General features: G+C 38.6%; 1 protein-coding gene across 12 annotated transcripts in view; it reads left to right on the top strand.

Moving 5' to 3' along the window:
• ISCA1 (iron-sulfur cluster assembly 1) overlaps window positions 1-18,519 on the top strand; it is a 64,475-nt gene that overhangs the window by 31,522 nt on the left and 14,434 nt on the right. The gene's annotated exons all lie outside the window — the stretch shown is intronic.

Consider the following 18,519-nt stretch of genomic DNA (forward strand, 5'->3'; position numbering starts at 1 on the left):
GAGGAAGCAAAAAGGAAAAGCAAATAAAATGCATGTATGACAAGATCATATTTATGTACAATAGCATAATATATAAAAATATGGGTTCTTGGGGGCACCTGGCTGGCTCAGTGGGCAGAGCATGCAACTCTTGATCTCAGTCGTGAGTTTGAACACCATGGTGGTAGTAGAGTTTACTTAATAATAAATTTTTAAAATATTTTGAAGTTCCTTTTTTTTTTAAGATTTTATTTATTTATTCATGAGAGACACAGAGAGAGAGGCATAGACATAGGCAGAGGGTGTAGGACTTTATCTCAGGACTCCGGGATTACAACCTGAGCCGAAGGCAGACGCTCAACCACTGAGCCACCCAGGTGCCCCTATCCAGAAGTCCTGAAGTAGGACTACTTGGTTTAGTCTCCAATTTACTACTTCTTAGCTCTGTTATGTTGCGCAAAGTGTTCCTCCTCTCTATACCTCAACTTCCTGATCTGCAAAATGGAGATTATAATTGTATTTATGTCTAAGAGCCGTTGAGGGGATTATATGGAATAATGCATTTAAGTTCTTAGAACAATGTGTGGCACACATAGTAAGTGTTCACAAAACACTTAGCTGGATCACAGCCATTACTAAAGATCAGTATCCCCAGTTTGTATGTGCTGGTGCCTCTGTTACCTCTAGGACACATCTCCGGGCTCTGAAATATTCCATCATCCTGTGTGCTGAGCCTGAAAACTGCCCTAAAATTGTAACTAGCCAGGTTCCCTTTTATAGGCACCATACAGACCTCCACCCATCTATTAATATAGTTCCTCTTCAAGCAGATCACAATATAATTGACCAACTTTTGGGGGTCTATCTTTTCATTTGTGTCCTTTCTAAAAACAGCTTTATTAGGGTATAATTTCCTTAGAGTAAAATGTATTCCTTTTAGTACACAAGTCAATGACTTTTAATACATTTACAATGTTGTTCAACCATTACTGGAATCTGATTTTAGAACTTTTCTTTGCATTTATTTACACATACATACATACAAGCCAGGAGCTTCATATTTTCAGGTCCATTTTAAAAACAATGAGATCCTTTGGAATCATCACTTTAGTCTTTTTATCAGAGATTTCCGTTGGTCCTTTTTTTGGTAATCCATTTATGCCTGCACCCTTCTACTTCGCCTTTTGTGGGGTTTGGTTTTGTTTTGAGAGAGAGGGAGAAGGGAGTGCGAACTCGGGGGAGAGGCAGAGGGAGAGCAGGGAGCCAGAGGTGGGGATGTGGGGCTGGATCCCAGGCTCCTTAGATCATGCCCTGAGCAGAAGGCAGATGCTTAGCCTGGCTGAGCCACCCAGGCGCCCCTTTGCCTTTGTTTTTACCACAGGATTCTCCTAGAGCTTTTCTGGGCCACATGCAACTAACAAAGAAGGAAATCAGAGGGTTTATGTAGCTCCAGGAATTTTTTCAATCCAGAGCAGAATCGGAATGAGGATACAAGGAATGCACCTGACCCCGCAGGCTGGAGCTCCCCAAGGGCGAGTGCAGAGCCTGCTCAGGACGCCCAGGCAAGCCAGCTGCACCCCCCCCATGGGGCTTGCTGAGCAGGGCGCCACAGCCCCTAGACCCCCAGGCCACAGTGCACCCCCCGTTGTGAACCCCCGGGGGGGGGAGCACCAGGAGAACTTTTCTGTAGTCCCCATAAGAAACCTGGTGCCCATCTGCATTCCCTCCCAGCTCCCACTTGCAGCCCTAGGTAACCACTGGTCCTTTGCTTGTGAGTTAGAGCCCATCCCTTCCAGCTGTTAGCTGAGCTGTCAGGGAGCTACAAGGAGCTGCCTCCCCGAAGTTCCTGGCCTCACTGCTCTGCCAGACATATGAGCAGTCCCCCATGACGTGCATCTCCCACAGGTAACTCCCTCCAGCCATTTCTTTAGCTTTCCTAATACTGACATTCAAATGTTCTTTTAATTGCAAAAAGAAATGCTTATTGTAAAACGCATAGAAGCACAAAGAATCCTAAGAAAGAACACAAATCACCCCAAATCAATCCTATATATGGATAGAGTTACTGTTAAGATTTTTAAGTGAATGGGGACCTAGGTGGCTTAGTGGATGAGCATCTGCCTTTGGCTCAGGACGTGATCCCAGGGGTCCTGGGATCCAGTCCCACATTGGACTCCCTATAGGAGCCATGGAGAGCCTGGGTGGCTCAGTCTGTGAAGCCTCTGACTCTTGATTTCCACCTGGGGAGTCTGCTCAAGACTCTTTCTCTCTCTTCCTCTGCCCCTCCCACCCTCTGCTCTCTCTCCCTCCCTCTCTCTCTCATATGTACACACACACTCACTCTCACTCTTTCTCTCTAAAATAAATCTTTAAAAAAAATTTTTAAAGATTTTTAGGTGAAGGGATCCCTGGGTGGTGCAGCGGTTTGGTGCCTGCCTTTGGCCCAGGGCGCGATCCTGGAGACCCGGGATCGAATCCCACGTCGGGCTCCCGGTGCATGGAGCCTGCTTCTCCCTCTGCCTGTGTCTCTGCCTCTCTCTCTCTCTCTGTGACTATCATTAAAAAAAAAAAAAAAAAAAAAAGATTTTTAGGTGAACCTAAATGAATGACTTTTTGATGAAATGGGGTCATTTCCTTTATAGAATACTTTTGTATAATAACTTTCCTGTTATTAAATATTTCTGTTCAATGTAATGATTTTCCCAAATCTGTTAGGTTATGAGCTCAGCATTGGACACTCAGATTGTTTCCCATTTGTCTTCTAGTCTGTATAACACTCTATTGAATGTCTTTGGAGATTCATTTCTACACACCTCTCTGTCATCTGTTGCATCACTGCCTGTCATCCAACTGTGAATGCTTTCATTTTGTAATATTCATGAAAGAAAAATTTTCAAATGAGAACAGTAAAAGCTACACTCTAACCCAAATTCCTAGGGACTCCCACTGTTGGGATATATCCTTTGAGATTTTACAATGAGTATTTAAGCTCCTATGAGATATATTTATTAGATAAAAACAAGATCATATTGTACAAATGGTTCTACTATTTCACGCTTTCATTTATTTTTATTATTTTTTAAAAGATTTTATTCATTTATTCATAAGAGAGAGAGGCAGAGACACTGCAGAGGGAGAAGCAGGTTCCATACAAGGAGCCTGACGTGGGACTCAATCTCAGGGCTCCAGGATCATGCCCTGGGCCGAAGGCAGGTGCCAAACCACTGAGCCACCCAGGGATCTCCTCACGTTTTCATTTAATGAGGAAAAACATCTTTAGTAGTTTCAGGTGTACGATATAGGGATGCAGCAATTCTATGTATTACTCAGTGCTCACCATGATAGGTGTACTCTTGATCCCCATCACCTATTTCATCCATTCCCCACCACCTCCCCTCTGGTAACTATCAGTTTGTTCTCTTTAAGAGTCTGTTTCTTGGTTTGTCTCTCTCTCTTTTTTCCCCCTTTGGTCTTTTATTTTGTTTCTTAAATTCCACATGTGAGTGAAATCATATGGTCTTTGTCTTTCTCTGACTCATTTCACTTTGCGTCATACCCTCTAGCTCCATCCATGTCGTTGCAAAAGACAGGATTTCATTCTTTTTTGTGGCTGAATAATATTCCATTGTATATGTACCACATCTTCTTTATCCATCCATCAATTGATGGACACTTGGTCTGCTTCCACCTCTTGGCTATTGTAAATAATTCCACTATCAACCTAGAGGTGCATGTATCCCTTTGAAATAGCGTTTTTGTGTTTTGGGGTCAATACCTAGTAGTGTAATTGATGGATCATAGGGCAGTTCTATTTTTAACTTCATGAAGAACCTCCATTCTGTTTTCCACCATGACCAGACCAGTTTACATTCCCACCAGCGGTGCAAGAGGATTCCTTTTTCTCCACATCCTTGTCACACATTGTTTCCTGTGTTGTTGATTTTGGCCATTCAGACAGGTATGAGGTGATAACTCATTGTAGTTTTGATTTGTATTTCCCTGATGATCAAATCAATGGTGATGAACATCTGGGATCCCTGGGTGGCTCAGCGGGATCCCTCTGCCTGTGTCTCTGCCTGTGTGTGTGTGTGTGTGTGTGTGTGTGTGTGTGTGTGTGATGAATAAATGAATGAAATCTTTTTAAAAATGATGATGAGCATCTTTTTAGGTGTCTGTTGGCTATCTGGACGTCTTCTTTAGAAGACTGTCTTTGCATGTCTTCTGCCCATTCTTAAATTAAATTATTTGTTCATTGGGTGTTGAGTTGCATAAGTTTGTTATATATTCTGGATTCTAATGCCTTATTGGGTATGTCATTTGCAAATATCTTCTCCCATTCCATAGGTTGCCTTTTAGTTTTGTTGATGGTTTCCTTTGCTGTGAATAAGCTTTTGATTTGATGTAGTCCTGGGCTCGCTTTGGCAGCACATAAACGAAAATTGGAATGATTTGATGTAGTCCCACTAGTTTATTCTTGCTTTTGTTTCTCTTGCCTCAGGAGACATATCTAGATAAAAAAAGTTGCTATGGCCAATGTCAGAGAATTTACTGCCTGTGCTTTTTCTCTAGGATATTTATGGTTTCAGTCCATATTTAGGTCTTTAATCTATTTTGAGTTTATTTTTGTGTCTGGTGTAAGAAAGTGGTCGTTTCCTTCCTCTTCACATGATTGTCCAGTTTTCCTTACACCATATATTGAAGAGACTGTCTCCATTGGATATTCTTTCCTGCTTTGTTGAAGATTAATTGACCATATAATTGTACATTTTTCTTGGGTTTTTTTATTCTGTTCTATTTATCTATGTGTCTATTTTTGTGCCAGTACCTTACTGTTTTGATGATCACAGCTTTGTAATACGACTTGAAGTCTGGAACTGTGATGCCTCCAGTTTTGCTTTCTTTTTTCAAGATTGCTTTGGGTATTTGGGGTCTTTTGTGGTTCCATGCAAATTTTATGATTGTTTGTTTGAGTCCTGTGAAGAATCCGGATGGTATTATGATAGGGATTGCATTAAATGTGTAGATTGCTTTGGGTAGTATAAACTTTTTTTTTTAAGGTTTATTTATGTGCATGTGAGAGAGAGCACAAGTAGGGAGAGGGGCAGAAGAAGAAGGAGAGGAGAGAGAATCTCAAGCACTGGAGAGAATCTCAAGCACTGGAGAGAATCAAGAGAGAATCTCATTGAGCACTGGAGCCCGATGTTGGGTGGGCTCAATCCCACCATTGTGAGATCATGACCTGAGCCAAAATCAACAGTCCAATGCTTAACCTACTGAGCCACCCTGGTGCTCCTGAGTAGTGTAGACATTTTAACAATATTTGTTCTTCCAATCCATGAGCATGGAATGTCTTTCTGTTTTTTGTGTGTGTCATTTTCAATTTCTTTCATCAGTGTTTTATAGTCTTCAGGGTACAGGTCTTTCACTTCTTTGGTTAGGTTTATTCCTAAGCATTTTTAAATTTTTGGTGTAATTGTAAATAGGATAGTTTTCTTAATTTCTCTTTCTGCTAGTTCATTATTGGTGTATAGAAATGGAACAAAAAAAAAGAAATGGAACAGATTTCTGTAGATTGATTTTGTATCCTACAACTTTACTGAATTTGTTAATTAGTTCTAGCAGTTTTTTGGTGGAGTCTTTGAGTTTTCTATATATAGTATCATATATTGCAAATAGTGAGTTTTACTTCTTCCTTACCAATTTGGATGCCTTTTATTTCTTTTTGTTATCTGATTACTGTAGCTAGGCCTTCCAGTACTATGTTGAATAAAAGTGGTGAGAGTGGACATCCTTGTCTTGTTCCTGAACTTAGGGGAAAGGCTCTCCATTTTTCCTCACTGAGGATGACATTAGCTGTGGGTTTTTCATATATGGCCTTTATTAATGTTGAGGTACGTTCCCTCTAAACTATTTTGTTAAGGATTTTTATCATGAATGGATGTTGTACTTTGTCAAATGCTTTTTCTGCATCTATTGAAATGATCATTTGGTTCTTATCCTCTTTCTTATTGATGTGATGTATCATGTTGATTGATTTATGAATATTGAAACATCTTTGCAACCAAAAATAAATCTCATTTGATCATGGTGAATGATTTTTTTTAATATGCTGTTGGATTCAGTTTTCTAGTATTTTGTTGAAGATTTTTGCATCTATATTCATCTAAGATATTGGCCTGTAGTTCTCTTTTTGGTGTTTTTTATCTGGTCTTGGTGCTTGGTGTCAGGATAATGCTGGTTTCTTTATTTTCTTTTTTCTTTTTTCTTTTTTCTTTTTTTTTCTGATAATGCTGGTTTCATAGAATGAATTAAGATTTTCTTCTTGGGGCACCTGGGTGGCTCAGTGGTTGAGTGTCTGCCTTTGGCTCAGGTTGTGATCCCGGGGTCCTGGGATAGAGTCCTGCATCGAGCTCCCCAGAGGGAGCTTGCTTCTCCCTCTGTGTATATCTCTGCTTCTCTCTGTGTCTCTCATAAATGAAAAAGTGAAATCTTAAAAAACAACCAGAAAATTTTAAAAAAGATTTCCTTCCTTTTCTATTTCTTTTGGAATAGTTTCAGAAGAGTAGGTATGAACTCTTCTTTAAATTTAGAATTCACCTGTGAAATCATCTGGTCCTTGACTTTTGTTTGTTGGGAGCTTTTTGATTACTCATTCAATTCCATTGCTGGTTATCAATCTGTTCAAGTTTCCTATTTCTTCCTATTTTGGTTTTTGTAGGTCGTATGTTTCTAGGAATTTATCTATTTCTTCTAGGTTGTCCAATTGTTCACATATAGTTTTTCATAATATTCCGTTATAATTGTTTTTCTGTGGTGTCTGTTGTTATTTCTCTGTCAATTGTGATTTTATTTATTTGGATCCTTTCCCTTTTTTGGTGGGGGTCGCCCTTTCTCCTTTTTTTCTTGATAAGTCTGGCCAGAGTTTTATCAGTTTTATTAATTTTTTTCAATGATCCATCTCCTGGTTTCATTGGTCTGTTCTATTGAGTTTTTTGTTTCTATTTCTGCTCTAACCTTTATTTCCTTCCTTCTGCTGGTTTTAGGTTTTGTTTGTTTTGTTCTAGCTTCTTTAAGTGTAAGGTAAGGTTGTTTACTTGAGATTTTTCTTGCTTAAGATAGGCCTCTATTTCTATGTACTTCCCTCTTCCCACTTTTGCTGTATCACAACGGTTTTAAGCCATCGTGTTTTCATTGTCATTTGTTTCCATGTACTTTTTATTTCTTGTTTTATTCCCTGGTTGACCTATTCATTGTTTAGTAGCATGTATTTGTCTATAGCATGTATTTGTGGTCTTCTCAAATTTTTTTCTTGTGGATGACTTTTAATTTTCATAGTGTTGTGGTCAGAAAAGATGCATAGTATGACTTCAATCTTTTTGAATTTGTTGAGGCTTGTTTGTGGCCTAACATTCTGGAGAATGTTCCATGTTCACTTGAAAAGAATGTGTATTCTGCTGTTTTAGGATGGAATATCCTGAATATATCTATTAAGTCCATCTGGTCCAGTGTGTCATTCAAAGCCATTTTTCTTTATTGATTTTCTGTTTGGATGATCTACCCATTGATGTAAGGGGGAATGTTAAAGTCCCCTACTATCATTATATTATTATTAATTAGTTCCTTTACGTTTGTTTCTAATTGTTTTATGTATTTGGGTGCTCCCAAGTTGGATGCATAAATATTTACAATTGTTATATCTTTGTTTTGGAGTGTTCCCTCTATTATTATATAGTGTCTTTCTTTGTCTCTAGTTACAGTCTTTGTTCTAACCTCTAGTTTGTCTGGTATAAGAACTGCTACTCCAGCTTTTTTAAATAGATTTTATTTATTTATTCATGAGAGACACAGAGAGGCAGAGACACAGATAGAGGGAGAAGGCTTCCCTGTGGGAAGCCTGATGTGGGACTCGATCCCAGGAACCCAGGATCACAACCTGAGTCAAAGACAGATGCTCAACCATTGAGCCACCCAGGCATCCCTCCAGCTTTCTTTTGACATCCATCCCCTTACTTTCAAGTCTCTTGTAGGCCGCATATAGATGGGTCTTGTTTTTTTTATCCATTCTGTCACCCTCTTTTGATGAGCATTTATTCCATTTACATTCAAAGTAAGTATTAATAGATATATATTTATTGTCATTTTATTACTTGTTTTGTGGTTTCTGATGATTTTCTCTGATTTTCTTTCTCTCTTTCATGGTGGGCCTGTTTTCTTCAGTGATATATTTGGATTTCTTTCTCTTCATTCTTTGCGTATTTATTTATTTATTTATTTGTTTATTTATTTTTAAAGATTTTATTTATTTATTCATGAGAGACACAGAGAGGGAGGGAGAGAGAGAGGCAGAAACACAGGCAGAGAGAGAAGCAGGCTCCATGCAGGAATCCTGACACGGGACTCAATCCCGGGTTTCCAGGATCAGGCCCCAGGCTGAAGGCAGCGCTAAACCACTGAGCAACCCAGGTTGCCCCATTCTTTGCATATTTATTAGTGGTTTTTGAACTGTGGCTACCATTCAGTTAATATATAACATCTTTTGCATATACTAGTCTATATTAAGTTTATGGTCGCTTAAGTTTTTTTTTTTTTTTTTTTTTTTACGATTTTAGTTATTTATTCATGAGAGACACAAAGAATCAGGCTCCCCACAAGGAGCCTTATGTGAGACTCAATCCCAGGACCCCAGGATCCAGCCCTGAGCCATGGGCAGATGCTTAACCACTGAACCACCCAGGCATCCCATGGTCTCTTAAGTTTGAACCCATTCTTTACTTTTCTCCTCCTGATGCTTTAGTTATATAGTATCATATTTTACATCCTTTTCCTTTATGACTTACTTGACTGATTTTTTTTACAGAATTATTTATTTTTACTGCTTTTATGTTTCCTCCCTTCATACTGTCATTTTTGGTCTTTCCATTCAAAAAGTCCCCTTTAGTCTTTCTTTCTTTCTTTCTTTCTTTCTTTCTTTCTTTCTTTCTTTCTTTCTTTCTTTTTCTTTCTTTCTTCTTTCTTTCTTTTTTTTTTTTGATTTTATTTATTTATTCATGAGAGACAGACAGAGAGAGGCAGAAACATAGGCAGAGGAGAGGAAGAAGCAGACTCCCTGCAGGGATCCTGATGCGGGACTCGATCCCAGGACCTTGGGATCATGACCTGAGCCAAAGGCAGATGCTCAACCACTGAGCCACCCAGATGCCCCCCTTTAGTATTTCTTGAGGGCTGGTTTAGTGGTCATGAACTACTTTAGTTTTTGTTTGTATGAGAAACTCTCTCTCCTTCTATCCTGAATTATAGCCTTGCTAGATAGAGTATTCTCGGCTGCAGGTTTTTCCCTTTCAGTACTTTGAATATATCACACCACTGCTTTGTGGCTTGGAAAGTTTTCCCTGAAAAATCCAGTGATGGCTTTATGAGGGTTCCTTTGTATGTAACTGTCTTCTTTTGTATTGCTGCTTTTAATATTTTTTGTATATCATTTTTTCTTTATTATTTTGCCATCTTAATTATAATATGTCTTGATGTGGGTCTGCTTTTGTTGATTTTCTTGGGGGTTCTCTGTGCCTCCTGGGTTTGGATGTCTGTTTCCTTTCCCAGATTAAGGAAGTTTTCAGATGTTATTTCTTCAAGTAAATTCTCTGCCCCCTTTTCTCTTTTCTTCTTCTACTGGGACTCCAGTAATATAAATGTTATTACATTTGATGGGGTCACTGAGTTTTCTTAGTCTATTTTTGTTTTGCATAATTCTATTTTCTCTCTTTTGTTCAGGTTGTTCAGTTTTCATTACTCTGTCTTCTAGATCATTAATTCATTCCTCCACTTCTTCCAGCCTGTTTCTCATTTTGTTTATTAAGCCCTTTATCTCTGCTATGTTATTCTCTATCTCTGTTAATGGTCTCACTGATGTTCTCCATTCTTTCCTCAAGTCCAGTGAGTGTCTTTATGGATAATTGTTTTAAATTCTCCATCAGGCATGTTACTTACATCTGTTTTGCTTAGATCTCTGGCCATGGCTTTCATCTATTCTTTCATTTAAGACAAATTTCTCTGTCTTCCCATTTTGTCTAAGTCTCTGTGCCTGTTAGGAATGTCAGCCACTTCTCATGTTCCTGAGGGTAACGGCCTTATGAAGACGAGGTCTTGTAGTGCCTGCTGTGTAGTATCTGTTGTTCCCCGGGGGCCAGGTGCTCAGGGAGTGTCTCCAGTGTGTCCTGCATGCACTGTGCTTTTGTATCCTGGCCACTTTATCCTTTATGCCAGTCATTGGCAGAAGCTCTCTTTGCCTGTTGTGGGCAGTGTTTGGTCCCTGGCCCAAATGTGGCATGTTTTAACTAAATGTGCTCTGGCCTGCTTGTGGAATGAGACTTGTTTCCACCATCACTGGAGCCAAGGCCTTGCAAATCACCTGGATGGTGGTACTGTCAAGGTTCAGTCTTCTGCCAGAGGGAGCCCACTGGGTTGGGACTACAGCAAGTATTAATGGAGTGGGGAGCATTCCCAATGTGGGATGGGCAGGGCTTGGTGTAAGCAAGTTAGGTAGTGAGTGTTGGTGCATTGTTGGTTCCTGAGGTGGCTCTGTGTTTATGCTGAGGGCTGGAGATGGGAAATGGTGCTGGCCAGTTCCTTTGTTCCCAGAGGGGTCTCCCTGTGAATGCTGTCTCTCTGGGATAGCTCTGAGATGAGCATGGAACCTCCCCGCTATGTGCCCCATGTGCTTTTCAAATTGCTGTTTCCATGTCGTGTGTTCATGGACTGTTTGCCCTACCTTCTCTCCCAAGAGCAGCCCCAATGTCCTTTGAGCTCTCCCAGAGCCAAGCACACTGACCTTTGAAACTCCAGTCTTTAAGCCCCGTTGGATATAAGAACTCCCGAAATTTAGGCCCTCTTGCTTTCCAAGACAATTGCTATGGAATTTTTTTAGCTCCCCTCTGAGGTCTCCTGTGTGCTGGTCTATCTCTTGAACTCATGAGCTCGGCTCCCCACCACGCAGCCACTGTCACTTGTCTCCCAAGCCTTGTCTTTGCACTTCCTACTTCCTTCCATGTGGCCCCTTCTCTACCTTCAGTGGTGGAGTTCTGTCAGTCTTCTGGTCCATTTCTGGGGTATTTAGGATGATTTGATAGTTATCTAGTTGTATTTGTGGGGATGAGGTGGACCTAGGGTCCTCCCACTCTGCTGCCATATTCCCCTCCAAGGAAAATAATTTTTAAATTACCTTTTTCTTTTTAATGGTTACATGGCATGGTAGTTTAAATGACTTTTAAAAAGTTAATGTCTTACTGATTTAATCCCCTACTTCAGCTTTTTAATATTATGGGCAATTGAAAATGATCATCCTTTGTACAATTTTCTGATTATTCTTTAGCACTATATCCCTAGAAATAGCACTATTAGTTCTAAGAGTCCTCATATTCTAGTGCACATTGCCAGGTTTTTCTCTAAAGTTTGGACTTTCACTTCCTCTAACATTGAATGAGAATGCCAGTTTTTCTCCATCCTCCCAATAAATGGACATTTTCAGTGTATTGATATTTCCCAACCTGATAATTTTTTAATCTCATTTTACATGTATTTGCATGTAATTTCCTGTGACTTGAGCATATCCTTATGTTTACTGGCTTTGTTCATCCTCAATTGTGAGAATTTCCTCTTCAAACCCTTTGAGTATTTTTCTATTATTTCTTTTTCTGATGAGCTGTTCATCTTTTTATTAATGATTTAAAAAAACCTCTTTATACATCAAATATATTTATCAGAATTCGGTTGGGGAGGACAGAACCCCAAATATAAATGATCATAAGCAAAGGGGAAATTTTTGGCAAACATAACTACAATGCAAGAGGTACATGATGGTGCCAGTTTCAGGAGTGATATGTACCAGGAAATCGAAATGCACCAGGACTTTCTCTGCATCTGTCTTCTCCCTGATTTTTTTCTGGATGTTATCTTGATTATAAGCTGTTCTATGAAGAACTTGGTTCATAATTTATACTTGGCCAACAGTTTCTGCAGGAAAAATTTCAAGAAATGCAACTGTAGAATCATAAAAGAACATTTTGAATGTTAACAGACATCGCCAGATTGCCAAGAAGGCCCTATTTCCAAATGTCCTAAAAACTTGCCTCTTTTCCCAGCAGCTCATCAACATGAAATAACTTTAATGTTTTTATCTTTGCCATCCTGGATTCTTAACTGTATTCTTAACCTACCTATGCCTCAGTTTCCCAGTTTGTTAAGATGGGCCTGATAATAGCATCTACTCATTTTTATGAAAATCAAGTTAGTTGATATATAAAAGAACTCAGAGCAGTGTCTGGCACATTATAAACACTATACATGTTTGCTGTTATTGTTTTCCTCAACAAAATCTGGCTCCATCTCCATCGTTCTTATTACTTTTTCAGTCATGATGAACTATTATGGCCTTTCATTTAGCAAAGTTAAAAAATTATACCTTTTAATATTTTTTCTGTTGCGTTCTTTAGTAAGACCAAATATATGTATGTTGGTTCTTTACTGTTTTTTGTAATTATCGTCTTATAGTTTTAATGCCTTTGTTCTTTTCTTCCCATTTTTAAAAAGATTTTATTTATTCATGAGACACACACACACAGAGAGAGAGAGAGAGAGAGAGAGAGAGGCAAAGACATAGGCAGAAGAAGGAGCAGGCTACCTACGGGGAGCCTAATGTGGGACTTGATCCCACAACCCCGGGACCACAACCTGAGCCAAAGGCAGAAGCTCAACCACTGAGCCACACAGGTGCCCTCTTCCAATATTCTATTGTCTTATCTCTTTGACTTCTTTTTCACAGAACCCATGTTTTCCTTTGTTTCAAAGCATGGAGAATTTTTTAAAGCTTTTTTTTATTATTATTAAACTTGTTATTTTCATTCCAGTATAGTTAACGTAGAGTTTTCTATTAGTTTCAGGTATATGATATAGTGATTCAACAATTCTGTACATTACTCAGAGCACGGAAGATTTTGATTATAAAATTACCTTGTTTCCTTGAGTAATTCTTCTATAAGCCAAGCATTTAAAAAATTATTTCTTATGACAAATTGCAAATGAAAGTAGAGAAATGCAAAAAAGTGGAGATAGAATATAACTTTAAAATTGCAAAAAAAGTAGAAAAATATAATGAATTTCAATGAAACTGTTACACAGTGATTATCAACCATAGTTCCTCATATTTTGTCATAGCACATCCTTAACCTAGATTTTGCTTGTTTTATACTTTTTCTCCAATGTGTTTTTCTCCTACTTTGTGACATCTATTTATCATACTGGATCCTTTCCACTATCATTCATCCTTCAATGTTGACAGTTATATCTAAGCCCATTGGTTGCCCAAAAACAGTATGAATGGATTTTTCTTGGCTTTCTTCCACTTTCCCTAGAAACTGTTTTTTCTCCACCTTATGTAAAGTTTTGTTGATATCTTTTTTTTTTTTTTTTAATTAAAGAGAGCACAAGCAGGTGGAGCAGCAAGCAGAGGGCAAGGGAGAGGCAGAAAGCTGGATGTGGGGCTCCATCCCAGGCCCCTGGGATTATGACCTGAGCTGAAGGCAGATGCTTAACTGACTGAGCCACCCAGGCACCTGTGTTGATATCTCTATAAAAAAAAAAAAAAAGTTTATTTATTTAAGTAATCTCCCTGCCCAAAGTGGGTTTGAACACATGACCCAAGATCAAGAGTCACATACTGTTCTGCCTGAGACAGCCAGGGGCCCTGATCTTTACTAATGAAAGTGTGCAGAGACTATAAAGATAAACCTCAGTGGAGTTCTATTAAGTTAAACACAGGTAGCATTCAGATCAAGTAAATAAAACTTTACCAGCTGTGGAATTCTCATGCTCCAGTGCTGACCCCTCCCAAGGTAAGAACTATCCCGGCTCCTAACCTTAAAGATTAAGTTTGCTCATATTTGAGTGTTACATACATTGTAACATAAAGTATAGAATCCTTTTCTGAAGATTGTTCTATTGTATGAAAAAGCACAACATACCCTTTATATTGTGGATGGGCATTGAGTTTGCTTGGAGCTCTCATCCTCTTAGAACCCTCAACTTGTTTTCAGTCTGTTGCTGTTATACAGTGTTGCAGTGAATAATCTCAGTTATGTTTCACTGTTACCTATGCAAACATGTTTTCAAATGTAAGAAAATATAATATTTAGAAGTGGGAGTTCTAGGTTCAGAGAGTATATGCATTTGCAGTTTTGCATAGCGGCCACCTTGCCCTACTGCTGAAAGATTCTTGACCTCTGAAGTCCCTTTCATCTCTTGGCTGCCTAAAGTCCATCGACTGGTAGTTCTCGCAAGAAGCACTCGGGAACAATATTTCCTGAGTTCTGGCAAGATCAAAATTTTTTCTTGAGCTTTTATTCTTTCAAACATAGCTTGGATAAATAGAAAAATTCCGGGCTCAAACTTTGTTTTTCTTTTTTGTCTTTTTGTCTGACTGTTGCCATAGATAAAACTGAGAATTCTTTTTTTCCTGAAATTCAATTACTTTATGAGAATATGTTTTAGTGCTAGCCATTGTAATATTTTAATATGTACATTCAAATATTTAATTCCAGGAAAATCTTCTTGAATTTTAATTTTAGATATTTTTCTATTCCATGATTTGGGGTTTTTTCCTTTGCAGTCACCAGTTAAATATGTTGTATCTCCTTAGTCTTTCATATTTATCATTTTCCTTCCAAACCATCTTTAATAGTTTTATTGATAAACAATTCATATACCATTACATTCTTCCAAAGTGCAGAGTTCAATAATTTTAAGTATATTCAGAGAGTGTGGAACCATCACACAATCAACTTTTGGAACATTTTTATCACTCCTAAAAGAAAGCTCATATTGATTGACAGTCACTCCCCATTCCTGCATGCCCCCCAGCCTTAGGCTACTTTCTGCTAATCTACTACCTGTCTCTATGGATTTGCTTATTTTATACATTTCATGTAAATGCAATCATACAATATGTGGCCTTTTGTGAATTACTTCTTTCACTTAATTTTTCAAAGTTTGTCATCTGGTTGAATGTATCAGAACTTTGTTCCTTTTTATCAATGAATAGTGTTCTATGGTATGGAAGTACCCCATTTTGTTTATCCTTTCATTAGGTGATGGGCATTTGGGTTTATACTTTTTGGCCATTATGAATAATAATGCTGTGAATATTCACAGTAAGCTTTTGTGTGGATTGTGTTTTTATTTCTCTTGGATATATACCTAGGAGTGAAACTACTGGGTCATATGGCTGCTTTATTTAACATTTGGAGGAATTGTCAAACTGTTTTTCAAAATGACGACACCATATTTTATTCCCACCAACAATGTATGATGGTTCCAATTTCTCTAAATCCTTGCCAACACTTATTATTATCTGTGTTTATTATAACCATCCTAGTGAGAGTGAAAGATGTCTTGTTATGGTTTAAATTTGCATTTTCCTGATGGTTCGTGGTGTATCTTTTCATGTGCTTATCAGTCATGTGTATGTCTTCTTTGCAGATCTCTATTCAAATCCCTGGCCCATTTATTTTTATTTTTTTTTAATTTTTATTTATTTATGATAGTCACACACAGAGAGAGAGAGAGAGGCAGAGACATAGGCAGAGGGAGAAGCAGGCTCCATGCACCGGGAGCCCAACGTGGGATTCGATCCCGGGTCTCCAGGATCGTGCCCTGGGCCAAAGGCAGGCGCTAAACTGCTGCGCCACCCAGGGATCCCCCTTGGCCCATTTTTAAATCAAGTTGTCTTTGTATTGTTGAATTGTAAATGTTCTTTGCACACTCTGAACACAAGTCACTTGTCAGATATATGATTTGCAAACATTTTCTCCCACTCTGTGAGTTGTCTTTTCACTTTCTTCAGGGTGTCTTTAGAAGCACAGAAATTTTAATTGATGAAGTTCTGATTTATCTATTTTATTATTCCTTTGCTTGTGCTTTTTGGTGTTTTGTCCAAGAAGCCATTGCCTAACCCAAGGTCATGAAAACTTACTCCCATGTTTTTATAGGAGTTTTATAGTTTTACCACTTAGATTCAGATCTATGATCCATTTTATGTTAATTTTATTGTATGGATTGGGGTAGGAGTCCCACTTCATTCTTCTGCCTGTAGATATCCGGTTGTCCCGGCACTGTTGAAAAGACTATTCTTTCCTCCACTGACTGGTCTTTGCCACTTTGTAAAAACATTGATCGATCATACTGCAGCCTTCTGAAAGAATTTTTAATTTTTTCTATCTTGATTTCTTATTCTACATTTTGCTTTTGTTTGCCACAATAGGTACTAAACATTATACTTCTTTGAATGTAATCTTTAATTCTATTATCTATAAATTTTTATTTAAATTTATATAGAAGAGAAGGAATGTTAGACCAACATCCTGGCTGATTAAATGGGAAACCAAAGTAAGCACAGGTTGCATGGAAACATAGAAGATGGTTTTAGGAAAAAGAAAAAAAAAATGAATTGGCCAGCTGGCTGAAATGGAGAGAACATTGTGGCATTGCAGTGGCACAGAAATATGATTTTTAAATGATGGGAAAATATTCAAAGCAAATTGTGGTTAGTTTGGTAAATCTAATCAGGAAATTTACATTTAATCCTAGCAGTAGCAAGGAATCAAGTTTGGAAAAAAGGGCTAATGAATGGCAGGATAAAGAGGCAATTTAGGATAGATTACAAAAGTAACAACAACAACAACATAAGGACAAGGAAATCAGAAGAACTACAGTACTTCAAATTTGAAGTCAATCAAGTTTCTTTCATTGCAATGAATTTGGATAGAATCGGTAAGATATTTTTTAAGAATCGGTTTTAAAATGAAGGAGTAGTTAAGAGTTGAGATGGAGGAGTGACTGGAAGGATCAGTAGGTTAAGTGTTAGACTCTTGAGTTACAGGGTCTTGAGATCATGCCCCACATGGGGCTTAGCACTAGACATGGAGCCTACTTAAACAAACAAACAAATAAATAAATGAGTTGAGATGGATAAAAATGAGGCCTGTAAAAACTACATTAGAATTAATGATTAGGAAGTCAATATTGCCTCCAAGGCTTCAATTTGGGGGGAGGGGGTGCCTGGCCAACTCAGTAGGAAGAGCATGGGACTCTTGATCTCAGGGTTATGAGTTTGAGCCCCATGTTGGGTGTAGAGATTACAAAAAAAAAAAAAGTTTTTTTTTTAATTCAATTTTGGTTCACCAAGCAGAGAGGAAGCTAAATGTCATTATACTGGAGATTCGGTCATGAGAATGTAAAAATAGCAAGTGCAGAAGGAAAAGAGATAAAGTTTAAGAGTTAGTGGTATGATAGGAGAAAAGAGAAGTTGTGTTTTTCTCCCAAATGAAAAGATTTTACATGTTTTATAAGAAAGGAAGAAGCTGGGCAGCCTGGGTGGCTCAGCAGTTTAGCATTGCCTTCAGCCCAGGGCCTGATCCTGGAGACCTGGGATCAAGTCCCACGTCAGGCTCCCTGTAGGGAGCCTGTTTATCCCTCTGCTTTTCCCTCTGCCTGTGTCTCTGCTTCTCTCTCTCTCTCTCTCTCAAATAAATAAATAAAATCTTTTTTAAAAATTTTAAAAATAAAAAAAAAAAAAGAAAGGAAGAAGCCGTTGGGGAACATGAGATTGAAGGTAAGGGGATGGTGGAGAAGCAAAGAGGAGAAAATTGTTTCCCCAGTGTCAGGGGAAATTTTCAACAAGAGTTAAGAGGAGGCTAGAATATACCATCCTGGGTAGGAGAGAGAGAGTGCTACCATTAGATGAGCAGGGCTCCTCTTCCTTCTGGGTCAGAGGGTAGGGTGAAGAATTGCATATGACTACAACTGGAGAAGAGGATGCCACCCAAGGGAGTCCCTGTTAGATGCCCTGGCTCTTCTCAGGAATACTAGAATTTATTGTGGGAATTTCTAGGAATAACAAAAGATGAATAGAAGTGCTAAAGAGCAGGAGCCTGGGCGGCTCAGTCAGCTAAGTGTCTGCCTTCACCTCAGGTCAGATTCCAGGGTTCTGGGATCAAGTCCCACATCGGGCTCCCTGCTCAGTGTAGAATCTGCCTTTCCCTCTACTCTTCCCCACTGCTCGTGATCTCCCTGCTCAAATAAATAAATTAAAATCTTTAAAAAAAAGTACTGAAGAGCTCCTGCAGGGGCTCCTTCAAGTTGCTATGAATCTATAACAGGCCCATTGGCTATATTTTCATGACTTCTCCAGGAACTTTCTCCATGAAAAGTTGGATTAAGGGGCTAATCTAAGTTTAGTCACTGGCTTGGCTGCAGCCAAGGGTCTTAAGAGAGAAATATGTTAGTGAAGTCAGCATTAGAGGGGATAAAATCATCTTTGGCTAGTGATCTATCATAGAGTTCTGAATCCTGATGCTTCAACAAGACAAAGGTGTCCTCCATAGTAATTCTGCAAAGAGAATCACCAGGAATCTGACCTTCCTTATGTCTGACTCCCCATTGTCAATCTCATTGTAATGAAATGAGTACAAATTCCTCAGCTATTGCTTTGAATAT

Source organism: Canis aureus, chromosome 1 (assembly GCF_053574225.1).
Source record: "Canis aureus isolate CA01 chromosome 1, VMU_Caureus_v.1.0, whole genome shotgun sequence".
Classification (NCBI taxonomy): domain Eukaryota; kingdom Metazoa; phylum Chordata; class Mammalia; order Carnivora; family Canidae; genus Canis; species Canis aureus.